At 46.9% G+C, this 11,862-nt stretch overlaps 1 protein-coding gene across 7 annotated transcripts in view; it reads left to right on the top strand.

The window, feature by feature from the left end:
* Positions 1–904: 904 nt before the first annotated feature.
* PRR5L (proline rich 5 like) overlaps positions 905–11,862 on the top strand; it is a 199,814-nt gene continuing 188,856 nt past the window's right edge. For 4 of the 7 annotated variants that reach the window (XM_089309549.1, XM_089309544.1, XM_089309558.1 and 1 more), the window contains exon 1: positions 909–1,077. The gene's annotated coding sequence lies outside the window, so the exon portion shown is untranslated. Of the gene's footprint in view, positions 1,078–11,862 lie in introns of all 7 variants that reach the window. The other 3 variants (XM_089309592.1, XM_089309597.1, XM_089309565.1) reach the window with 2 other exon arrangements.

Genomic DNA, 11,862 nt, shown 5'->3' with positions numbered 1-11,862 from the left:
CCCAGTAGTACTCCCAGTTCAAAGATAGGAAAAACCAAGACTCACAAAAAATCCTCACAGTCCGTGAGTCATAGTGGCAAAGTCAGGACTTGCAGATAGGAGCAAATAAGGTAATTCTGAAAGCCTGCACATAGCGTAGTGTCTGGTCTATGATGGGGGTTCAATGCGTGAGAGGCACACAATGAATCACCTCACCTAACCACATGCTACTAACATGCTACATGGCAGGGGATTGACCCCAGCCAGGTGTCCCATTACAAAAACAGGATTCAGGACAGATGACATATGAGTGTGCCTCAAGAAGTTTGTGGAAAATTGGAATTAAAGCTGAAGTTTATTTTATTGCAGAAAAATTTTGCAATCCATGCATAGTTTCTTCATATTATACATTTTCCATGAATTTTTTGAACACCCTTCATTTGTGTTGGAAGAAATGATAGCTATGATTCTTATCAACTTGTAGTGAGTCCCTGAAAGTTGGTAAGAGAAGACAAGGGGGCATTTAAGATTTGCCATGTGTATTCTAGCAAAGAAGCAGTTGGTCACTACTGAAGAGGTGTCCCTTGCCCCCCTCATTATAGACCATGGCCTAGGCCCATGGTTCCACTCCTGGCTCTCGTTGCTTTGATTGCTATGTTTAGTGACGTCCAGAGGAGACTGGAGTAAGGAAAGCACGGTGGCCTCGTTTCTTGTCCGCTGTCCCCAGGAGCAACACCAAAGCGGCTGGTAACACAACAGCATTGTCCTCACACACACAGGCCCCTTTTGTTTCCCTAATACATAGAGCAGCGGCTGTGACAATGGCCTTGAATGGCACTTTACCCTCCTTTCTCCGATGTTACACTTGTTTTTCAGCCCTGCAATTGGCTAAACAATGATTTCCTGTGGAGGATATCAGCTTTTCATAGTTTCCTCCTGCTTCTCTATCAGTCTTCAGGCCATTGGCCAGTGAGCAGCAAGCCAGGTGCAGACAGCTGGGCCTGTTGAAATGTTAGCTTCTCAGGAGGCTGGAAGACCTTGGCTCCTCACCTGTCCCCTGCAAGGTAGGACCTGCCGTGGAGGAAGGAACCAGACCAGGTAACTCAAGAGAGAGAGTGGCAGCTTAGGGTGAAGGTGGGGGTGGGGATGATTACTGTGGCAATGGCTAAGGGTCTGGCCCATGGAGGATGAGTTGTTGGGTTCAAGCTGCCCTGCTTGTTTCAGAGCTGCCTTCTGTTGGTAAATAAACAAGAAAAAGTGATTGAATTCAAGTTCAGCAGCCTCCCAGCAAGAGAAATATTCCCTGCCTCTCTGGTCCTCATTCAATGTGTCTGATGTCTTTGGATGACCAGAATTTTTAGGGCCTATGCATGTTTCTTGAAGTAACCATTCTTTTAATAATAGCTGCTACTATGAAACTCTTACTGTGTGTATTGTGTATGTAAGCATATTACTGTTTTATATCTCTCTGGATAAATAACAGAAATAGCAAGCACTTCTACCATGGACCTCACAGCTTTGATTGGTGGAAACCTGGGCAGACTGGTTGGACAATCTGCATGCTATTGCCTTGCATCTTTATGGCATCTTTAAGGCACCACCTTCGTTTCAAGGTTCCCTTTTAAGAGGCAAGGAAGTGCAGTGAACTGTGTGTATCGAATCCTTTGTCCCATGCCAGGCAATGTTCTAAGGGCTTTGTATCCATTTTCTCATGTATTCCATATAATTCCCCTACCAGATGGATGTCTTATTATCTCTATTTTAGAAAAGAGGTAACTGAAGTACAGAAAAGTTAGGTCATTCACCCAGGGTCACACAGCTGTGAAATGGCTGAGCCTGGGTTTGAACTCTGTATTCTCTGGAGTCTTATATCACTCTCTGGTTTCCCCAGTCCTGGTGGTTTAAAGTTAGTTTCTCTCTCTGGGTCATGAGGCATAGAGGGTGGCATTTAGTCTCTGGTTTCACAGGACATCTTGAACTCAAGTTGGGAGCTCAGGAACGTGGATCTGTGTCTGTTGTCATAAGCTTTTGTTTTGCTGGAAGAAGATGGAGTTGCTCAATGGTGTCAGTGAAGGAACTGGCAATGATAATAATTGCTTATTGCATGCTATCACTCGGCAGGAGACTGGGCTAAGTGGCCTTGAGTGTAGGAGGACACAGATTAAATAAACAGGACTCACGGAGTACATTCAGAAAGCCAAGTTTATTGTTGCCTATCATGGTTATCCCCAGGTATTTTCTGTGGGGCCTCACTCTTCCTTGCCCTGGGATGAAATCTAAGGCAGGTCTGTGACCCTGCTGGCTGCCCTTCAGGAAGGAAGACTGCATCAGCCACTTCCAGCTCCAGCTCTGTCTCAGTTCAGCAATGGATGCTCATGTCTTGTGGAGTAGCCAGACCTTTATACTTGGTTTCCAGCCCATGCTTCCCTGATTCCTCCAGGGGTGGGACCTACCGCTGGGAAGGAAGTCTTTGGTTAGCTTCTGGTTCCCACCTTAAGCTTCTGTCTTCCCCCACTGGTTCCTTGAGGATTCTGACCCCTGGCAGGGGATAAGGGAAGAAGCAAGAAAGGAGCCGAAAGTCTCTACATGATTAATGCTGTGTTGTGTTGGCTTCCTCGTGCTGGGCCCGTGGATTTTGAGTCTGATTCTTTGTCTCTTGGCATAATTGTGTAGCTCAGAGACCATCCTCTAGCCTCACCTTTGGGGATCTCTTTGGCCAGTTGCCTACAACTCCTTCCTTAGGTTCCAGGCATTTCAGCCACCCTAATACAACATAATACCACCAGATTGGGTGACCTGAACAACAGAAATGAATTTTCTCGCAGTTCTGGAGATGGTGAATCCAAAATCAAGGTGTGAGCAGGTTTGGTTTCTCTGGAGACATCTCTCCTCAGCTTGCAGATGGTCACCTTCTTGCTGTGCCCTCTCACGCTCTTCCCTCTGTATCTGTGCATATCCCTGGGTATCTCTGTATCCATGTTTGCCCTTAGGAAGACACCAGTCTTATTGGATCAGGGCCCACTCTAATAGACTCTCTCTAAAAAGGCCCTACTTCCAAACCAGCCCATCCTGAAGCCCTAGGAGACAAGGGCTTCAACATAGGCATTTTGGAAGGATGCAAGTCAGTACTGCCAGCTGCTTTCCGCTGCAGTCTCTACTCCCCCTGGTGGACCTGTTAAAATAGGCCTACAAAATATGCAGGTTGTCCAGGGCACATCTCTGCCTTATGGAGAATACTCAAGTTCCCTGTATCCCTGCTCACTCCAGCAGGCCACCCTGTGGCTCTTACACATTGAATTTCTCAGACATGATTCATGCACCAACCCTCAGTGACATACGAGCTCCAGGGACACTGTACTCCCTTGAGGCCACGATTGGGCGATGGGAGAAGGCAATTAGGACTTGATGTACACCTGCTGTTTGCTCCACAATTCCCCTTCTGCTGCCCCAGCTGTTTTCCTTAGGCCAACCTCCTTTGTAGGCAGGAGGTGGGCAGTTAGGGGAGTGACATCAGTTTCAGGCCACTTCTTTCCAAAGTCCTGCATGGTAGTATCATAGCTCACTTTGGAATGTGTCACCTATTGTCCTTCAGCCCAAACTGGGACCAAAATAGTTTTGACATCCTGCTACACAAACAAGATCTCATTTCATTTTCCAAAGGAATCCTAGGAGAAAGATATTATTACCCACATATGGAAGAAGAATTTGGAGCTTAGAAAGGACGAAGAATTCACCCAAGATAGAGTGTGCAGCTGGCAGGGGGAAGGGTGGAGATTCCAGCTCTGACTCAGTTTGCTCTTCACTTCTCTGGGCCTTTCCCACCCAGCGTTCTTAGAGCTTCAGCCTACTGGGGTTTGGTCTGTGCTGCTAATAATTTCCTTCTTAAAACGTTAAAGATACATGAAGTTCACCTCCACCAGTCCCCTTCACAATGCAAGGGTTGGTGACGGGGTGACAAGTGCATCTAGAGCTTTTTCAGGTACAGAGTGATTCAAGGAGGTATATTTGCATGAAAATCCTCCACTGCCAGCCCCCAGCATAACTTAATTCGCAGAATAATGAAACAGATATGGAACATCTTTTTTCTGTGGAAGTGCATAAAAGCAATATTGGATTCTGAGGGTCCCATTCTAGGTGGAGGGGCCATGTCCTCTCACTTCTGTCTCCCAGGAGGTACTTTGCCTAAAGAGGACTTCAAAATATAAAGCTACTTGTTTCTTTAAAAAGTCCTATGTTTAGATTTTATTTTTTTTTTTAAATAAATGGAGCAGGCGCTGGTTGCCCATCTTGCCCTAGCAAAGGGCAGACCACAAATGGGCTGGCAGCTGTGTAGAAGCTGTGTGTCCTGGCGGTGTCTGGGGTTTGTCTGGCAGCAGTGCGGGGTTGGGTGGGGCAGGGCTGGGTGGAGTTGGGGCCTGGGGAGCAGACAGGGATGGGCTGGGGCTGCAGCCGGCTTGGTCCAGGGAGGAAGGAAAGGTGGCTGCGTCTGCTCACCAACACAGCAGTTATTTCTCCAACAACTGTTGTTCTTCGGGACTTTGTGGCATCCCTCCAGGAAGGGGCCCTGGGAAAAGTGACATGTAAGTGTCTGTCCCGGCTCTCAGAGGAAGGTAAGGTGCTGGAAGGAAGGCTTTCAGGAGGAGGGAACAGAGGCACAGAGAGAGAGATGTGCCTGGAACCCTGCGGGTGGTTTTGAAGTGCTCAGGCCCAGCTCAGAGGCTGGGGAGGGGCAGGGGTCTGCAGTGGGGAAGGAAGGAGAGGGGGAGCCACCATGTCTGTCTTGGAGGCTGAGCAAGGGGGCTGGCCCTGGTGGGAGCCCAGGGAGTTGTGAAGCTGAGAAGCGACCTGAGTGTTTGCCTTCCCAATGGAAACTGAGGCAGGCCAGGAATATGCTGGAATGTTGGGGGTGACAATTCAGGAGGCTGGCTGAGGGGTCTGAGGGGCAACACTGAAGCCCTGGCTGAGGAAAGGAACTGGGGAGGAGTCAAGTCGCAGAGGGTGTGGGAGCCGCGCGCGGGAGCCCTCTTCTGGGGGAGGAGGGATCCAGCAGGGCCCACAGGTTTCTGACTCGGACCTCTGGACGGGCCTGAGTGAGTGTGTGTGAGAGGGGTATAAGTGTGTGTGTATGTGTGTATGTATGAGTGTATGAGAGGATGTGTGTGTGTGTGAGGGAGTGTGAATGTGTGTTTAAGTGTATGAGAGGGAGTATCTGTGTGTGAGTATGTCTATGTGTGTGAGTGTTATGTGTGCGAGTATGTGTATGTGTGTATGTGTGAATGTGTATGTACATGTGTGTATGTGTATGTAAGAGGGTGTGTATGTGTAGTTTGTGTATGTGTGTTAGTATGTGTGTGAGTGTATGAGTATGTGTATGTGTATGAGTGTGTGTGACAGTATGTGTGTATATATGCGAGTGTGTATGAGACTGAATTTGTGCACGTGTGCATACGTACATGTGACACAGAGTGTGTATATGTGTATGTGTGACAGGGAAATAGCTGTGCTGGGATTGGGAGGGAGCAGAGGTCCCTTCCTCACTGGAGGAAGTAGGATCTAGGACTGTTCCTCCTTTCCACCTGTGCCTCCAGAGGGCAGTGAGCTGAGGGCTAGGGCAGGACAGCGCAGGAGACCTGTTCCAGTCCTCACAGAGCCGACAACCCCAGGAATGCACACTGGGAAATGAAGGAACAACTCAGATGCCATAGTCTTAGTCCATTTTTCATTACTACTAAGACAATACCAGAGTCTAAGTAAGGAAGATATAAAGAAAAGAGGTTTATTTCAGCTCATGGCTCTGGTCCAAGGTCAGCAGTTCACATCTGGTGATGGCAGAGTCCCAAGGTGGCTCAGGGGGCATCATGTGGCAAGAAACTTGGCAAGCTGGCTTTCAGAGCAGACCCACGTATGAGATAATCTAGTAACCCCTTAAGTCATTGATTTCAGAGTCAACTAAGCCTAATTCATGAGTTCAGAACCCTCTCAAAGCCTTCTCAAAGGTCATCCCTGATCTGTCCCCTTAAACCATCTCATAATGGGGCTAGATCTCAGCACAAGTTTCAGAGGGGACAAAGCATATGCAACCTATAGCAGCAGTACAGCTGGGAGAGCTGAACAGAGACCTGGGGAGATCTGAGAAATCTGAACAAAGGACCAAATATTTAGTGATATTAGAGAACATTAGGGAACTATGAATTAAGCTGTGATGATAGTACTGTGCTTTAGGTAGGAGAGTACCTCTCAGCTTCCTCTTCTTTCTTTCTTTTTTTTTTTTTTTCATTTTGAGGGATGCAAGTTGAACTATTTTGAAGTGAAATGTCACAATGTCTGTAAGTCACAGGGAAACAAAAGAAATAAATACCATGGAGGGCAAATCCAGGAGAATGTTGCCAGTTGTTGGGAGTAACCGGGAGTTTGAAGTACGGTGATAGCATTCTTTTGACTCTTGGCTTTTCTGTGTGAAATATTTCATAAAAAAGCTTAAGAATACAAAGTTGCAAGTGAATGGGTGGGAAGTACTGTAGGGACACAAAAAGGGACCCTTGTTGTTATTGGATGAGTGAGAGAAGATTCCCAAAGAAATAATCATCTAAGACCTGAGAGCTGAATGGCCAATGGGTGGGCACTGGGAAAGAACACTCCACACTTCAGGCAGAGGGAACAGAGCATCTGCAGGCTGGTGGCCTGTTTTGCAAGAGGGATGGAGACGCTGAATGCGAGTGTATAAAGTAAAGCAGGCAAAGAATGAGGGGTAAGAAGGGAGAGATGGGTAGGTTTCCTCTAGAGCCTTGTAGGGGGCAGGGGAATCTGGACTTTGTCCTATCATAGTATAAGTATTGCAGGGGCAGGTGGTGGTGGGCAGTTGGGTTTCACACAGAGGTGAGCTCATGAGTATAGAGTTGTTAGCACCGGGAGCTCCTGCCCTAGGCACTCCACATTGTTAGCTCACTTCATCCTTTCTCTACCTTTACTGGGTAATACAAATTAGCATTTGTGTTTTAGAGATGAGCATACAGGCACACAGGAGCTATGCAACCTGCTCAAGGTCACATATCTGGAAGAGCCAGGATCTGGCTCTAGAGAGCCCAGGCTCCCCTAACCACTACAGCATACCACACCTTGAGTCTAATTTGGTGTCTGTGTAGGGAGGAATCAGAGGCCAGTAGACCTTAAGGCAGCAATACTGCTCAGGAAGCATCATGTGGTGATGGTGCCTGGATCTCAAACAGTAACAATGGAGAAAGACAAAGTGGACAGAATTCTTTCGGAGTGAAAGCTATGTCTTGGTGATGGAGTAGTTGTGTGTGAGAAGTCCAAGGTAATACCCAGTCACACTCCACTGCAATGCTGGCCCTGGGTCGTGCTGGCATGACAAATGGGATGGAGTAAGAGAATGTGTTTGGAGCTGTGCCTGCTTCATAAAAAAATGGAGAAGAGCGAAGCAGTCCCTTAACCTCCCTTTCAGCTGTGAGGGAGCCTTCATACATGCAACTTGCAGTTCTCTCATCCTGGCCTCTGTTCAGCAGGATTTTTCATGCAAGTTGTCATTTTCACCATTTGAATGTTATACACTGCAACAATTGTCATGTGTGGGGGGTTCCTGGATCCTGAGTTGACTGAAAAAGACAGTCAGTCGCCAGCGCCTGGTGTCCCAACCTAGCAAGCCTCTCGTTAGCCTTGACTTATGTGACATGCACACCTGCTTTTCACCAGAAATCCTTGATCTCTGGGCCTCTTTGGAGGACATAACAGGAATGAAAAATTAGACAAATATGGAGAAGCTATGGAAAAACACGAGGCCATGTTCTTCTAATACTCATTGATTTTTCAAATCTTCTTAAAATGAAATCAAAATTCATTGCTGGTGTCTGGGCATTGGATTCCTCCTAACTGGAAGAGCCACTTATAGATCAGGTTAGGGCTTCCCAGGAGGGCAGGAGTAGGCCCATCTGCTCCTCTAGCAAATCAACATCCAGAGATGGAGTTAGTCTGGGAGGGGCTGCCCTCTCCTGAAATGAGGGACACTGCAGCCTGAGAGTCCTCTAGCCACTGAGACCACTTCTTAATTTTTTTTTTTTGACAGACAGAGTAGACAGTGAGAGAGAGAGAGAGAGAGACAGAAAGGTCTTCCTTTGCCGTTGGTTCACCCTCCAATGGCCGCCGCGGCTGGCGCACCACGCTGATCCGAAGGCAGGAGCCAGGTGCTTCTCCTGGTCTCCCATGGGGTGCAGGGCCCAAGCACTTGGGCCATCCTCCACTGCACTCCAGGGCCATAGCAGAGGTCCCACCCCGACCGGGACTAGAACCCGGTGTGCCAGTGCCGCTAGGCGGAGGATTAGCCTGTTGAGCCGCGGCGCCGGCCCATCCACTTCTTAATTTTATACCAACTCTCAGTGGGTAGAGGTCCTCAATTTTTCTTGCTAAAGGCTCTGAGAATTCCTGATTATCTATTTATTTACTTTTTCAAAAATAATACAACTAGGGCAGGCATTTAGCCTCCAATTAATATGCCAATTGATACCTGCATCCCACATCCCATATCCAAGTGCCTGAGTTAGATGCACGGTCCTGGCTCCTGACTCCAGCTTTCTGCTAATGCAGACCCTACTTGAGAGATCTGGACTGTGTTTCTTCCCCTAACTTCAGCCCAGTCTAGCCTCATTCATGCAGTCATTTGGTGGTGGGGGAGGAGTGAACCAAAAGGGGAAAGTCCTCACTCTATTGGACTCTCTCTTTCTTCCTCCATCTCTCTGCCTCTCAAATGAATAAATGAATGAATAAATAATTTTTGAAAGATACAATCATTACATGCATCTATGCATAGAGGACATGAGTCTGCAGAATAAAACATGACTTCTGCCTTCCATTCCTCTCCCACAAAAGAACTGTTCATTTAACAACAGGTATTCATTCAGTTGATATTGTGCACTACATTAGTTGATATTGTGCACTACATCCTGAGGCATCGGTGATATGTTCATATACAGAATGACAAAAATCTCTGCCCACCCCCAGAGCTTACATTCTAGGGGGCATTGTGAGCAATTTGGTGTGCAACCTTCCAATTTGTGTGTATATTCATACTTTTTTTTTTTGACAGGCAGAATGGACAGTGAGAGAGAGAGACAGAGAGAAAGGTCTTCCTTTGCCGTTGGTTCACCCTCCAATGGCCACTGCGGCTGGCACACTGCGGCCGGCGCACCTCGCTGATCCGATGGCAGGAGCCAGGTACTTATCCTGGTCTCCTATGCGGGTGCAGGGCCCAAGCACTTGGGCCATCCTCCACTGCACTCCCTGGCCACAGCAGAGAGCTGGCCTGGAAGAGGGGCAACCAGGACAGAATCCGGTGCCCCGACTGGGACTAGAACCCGGTGTGCCGGCGCCACAAGGCGGAAGATTAGCCTAGTGAGCCGCGGCGCCGGCCGTGTGTATATTCATACTATAAATATGATTTGGTGGCTGGCTTTTCTCGCTAACTGTGTCTTGGAGATCATTCCATGTCGACATAAGTGCAACTTCTTTATTCTTTGACAGATGCGTAGTCGTTCTCTATGGAGATAAATCTGCTGAGACATGGGTACCATCCTAATTTTTCTTTTCACAAACACTGCTGTTACAAACTTCTCTGTATATACTATTTTTTAAAAAGATTTATTTATCTGAAAGTCAAAATTACACAGAGAGAAGGAGAGGCAGAGAGAGAGAGAGAGAGGTCTTCCATCTACTGGTTCACTCCATAGTTGGCTGCAATGGCTGGAGCTGCGCCAATCTGAAGCCAGGAGCCAGGAGATTCCTCTAGGTCCTCCACGTGGGTGCAGGGGCCCAAGGACTTGAGCTATCTTCTACTGCTTTCCCAGGCCATAGCAGAGAGCTGGATTGGAAGTGGAGTAGCTGGGTCTCGAATTGGCACCCATATGGGATGCTGACACGGTAGGCGGTGGCTTTAGCTGCTATGTCACAGCGCCGGCCCCCTCTGTATATACTGTTACACACACACATCTGTACACTTGCAAGCCATGCTATGTAAGTTAATTACGCTCTCTGTGCCTCAGTTTCCTCATCTGTGCCCTGAAAGGAACAACAATATCTCCTTCCAGCCACCAGGGAGATGCACATGAAAACCATCATGAGATAGCAGTGCACATTCCTGGGATGGAGATAATAAATAAAAACACCCAAGGGTACACACTGATGAGGATGTGGAGAAACTGGAACTCATGTGCCCTGCTGGTGGGAAAGTAAAATTATACAGCCACTGTGAGAAACAGCTGGGCAGTTCCTCAAAAGGTCAGATATAGAGTCACAGTTTAATTCAGCAATTCCACTTGGAGAAATATACCCAAGAAAAACGAAAATAGATGTCCACACGAAAACTTGTTCAGGAATGTTCTCAGCAACATTATTCATAGTTGCCAAAAGTGGGAAATAATCCACATGTCCATCAACGAAAGAATGCATAAACAAAATGTGGTATGTCCATCTACTGGAGTATTATTCAGCATTAAAAAGATAGGAAGCACTGATACAGGCTACAACCTGGATGATCTCTGAAAGTATTAACCTGAGTGAAAGAAGCCAGTCACAAAGGCCATTATTGTGTGATTCCACTTACATGAAACGTCCAGAGTGGGCAAATGCATAAAGGTAGAAAGTAGAGAAGGAGCTTCCAGGGTTGAGGAAGAAGGAAAGAAATAGGAATGGCAGCGAATGGGTGTGAGGTTTCTTTGGGGGATGATAAACATCTTCTGAGATTAGCTGTGGCAATGGTTGGCTCTATATGTGAATACACTAAAAGCCACTGCATTGTATCCTTTAAATGGTTGCATTGTGTGATAGGTGCTATAACCTAAATACTTACATCCTCCCCTCTCCCACATTCATATCTTGGAATCCTAGCCCCCAGTGTGATGGTGTTAGGAGGAGAGGTTTTGGGCAGGTGATGAGGTCATGAGATCAGAGCTCTCCCAAATGGCATTAGTGTCCTTGGGAGAAAGGCTCCAGGGAGACCCTCCCCCTTTCCACCATGTAAGGACACAGCAAAAAGGAGCTGTCCACTGACCGAGAGGTGGCCTTCTGCAGACACTGAGTCTGTTGGTGCTGTGACATGAGACTCCCCAGCCTCCAGAACTGTGAGAAATGGATCGATTGCTTATAAGCAGTGAGTCTGCACTCTTTTGTTATAGCAGCCCAAATGGACTAACACAAGGATGTGAATACGTCCCAATAAAGCTGATAACAACAACAACAACAACAAAAGTAAAAAGAGGATTGGCTGAATGGCCTAAAGGATCCCTGGTACTTTATAAGTCATATATATGTGCCCACCCCACTAGCATACTAACATCATTTCTAGGGGATGGATTCCTACTTGCCGAATTGCTGAACCAAAATGCAGGTACATTATTTTTTCGAAGATCTTTCAAAGTTACCTTTCACAAAAGGCTTTACCAATGTACCCTCTAGATGCAGTGCACAAAGGGACCTGTTTTCCCCTTTCCAAAGCAGCCATCACCAAAAAAGTTGAAAGATGACACCCCAGGTATTGAGAGGTGGAATGGGATCAGGTATGAATTTCCTTTCCCTTTTCCTGTCTTGCTTATCTGTATTTTCTTATAAAGAAAAAAAAGGCAAGCTCTAATTCTGTGATATTTAAAACATCAAAGCACTCCTATAGATCTTCCCTGTGGGGCTCCTATACCTCATAGGACCCTTTGCTTTGCAAAGGTTTTGTTATAAATCCCTAGAAGCAGCAACCAGGGAATTTCAGACCTAAACATTGGGGAAAATATGGAAAGAACAGTTGGTGTTCCAGACCTGATTTTTCTTGCTAGAAGATGCCAAAACTTTCTGTGACAAAAACCATACATGTAAGTCATTGCTGTTGCC

The sequence above is a fragment of the Oryctolagus cuniculus genome, chromosome 1 (genome assembly GCF_051225735.1).
Source record: "Oryctolagus cuniculus isolate XC-2025 breed Fujian yellow rabbit chromosome 1, ASM5122573v1, whole genome shotgun sequence".
Classification (NCBI taxonomy): domain Eukaryota; kingdom Metazoa; phylum Chordata; class Mammalia; order Lagomorpha; family Leporidae; genus Oryctolagus; species Oryctolagus cuniculus.
Note: the sequence above shows the minus strand (reverse complement) of the source record. Positions and strands in the feature narration are given on the sequence as shown.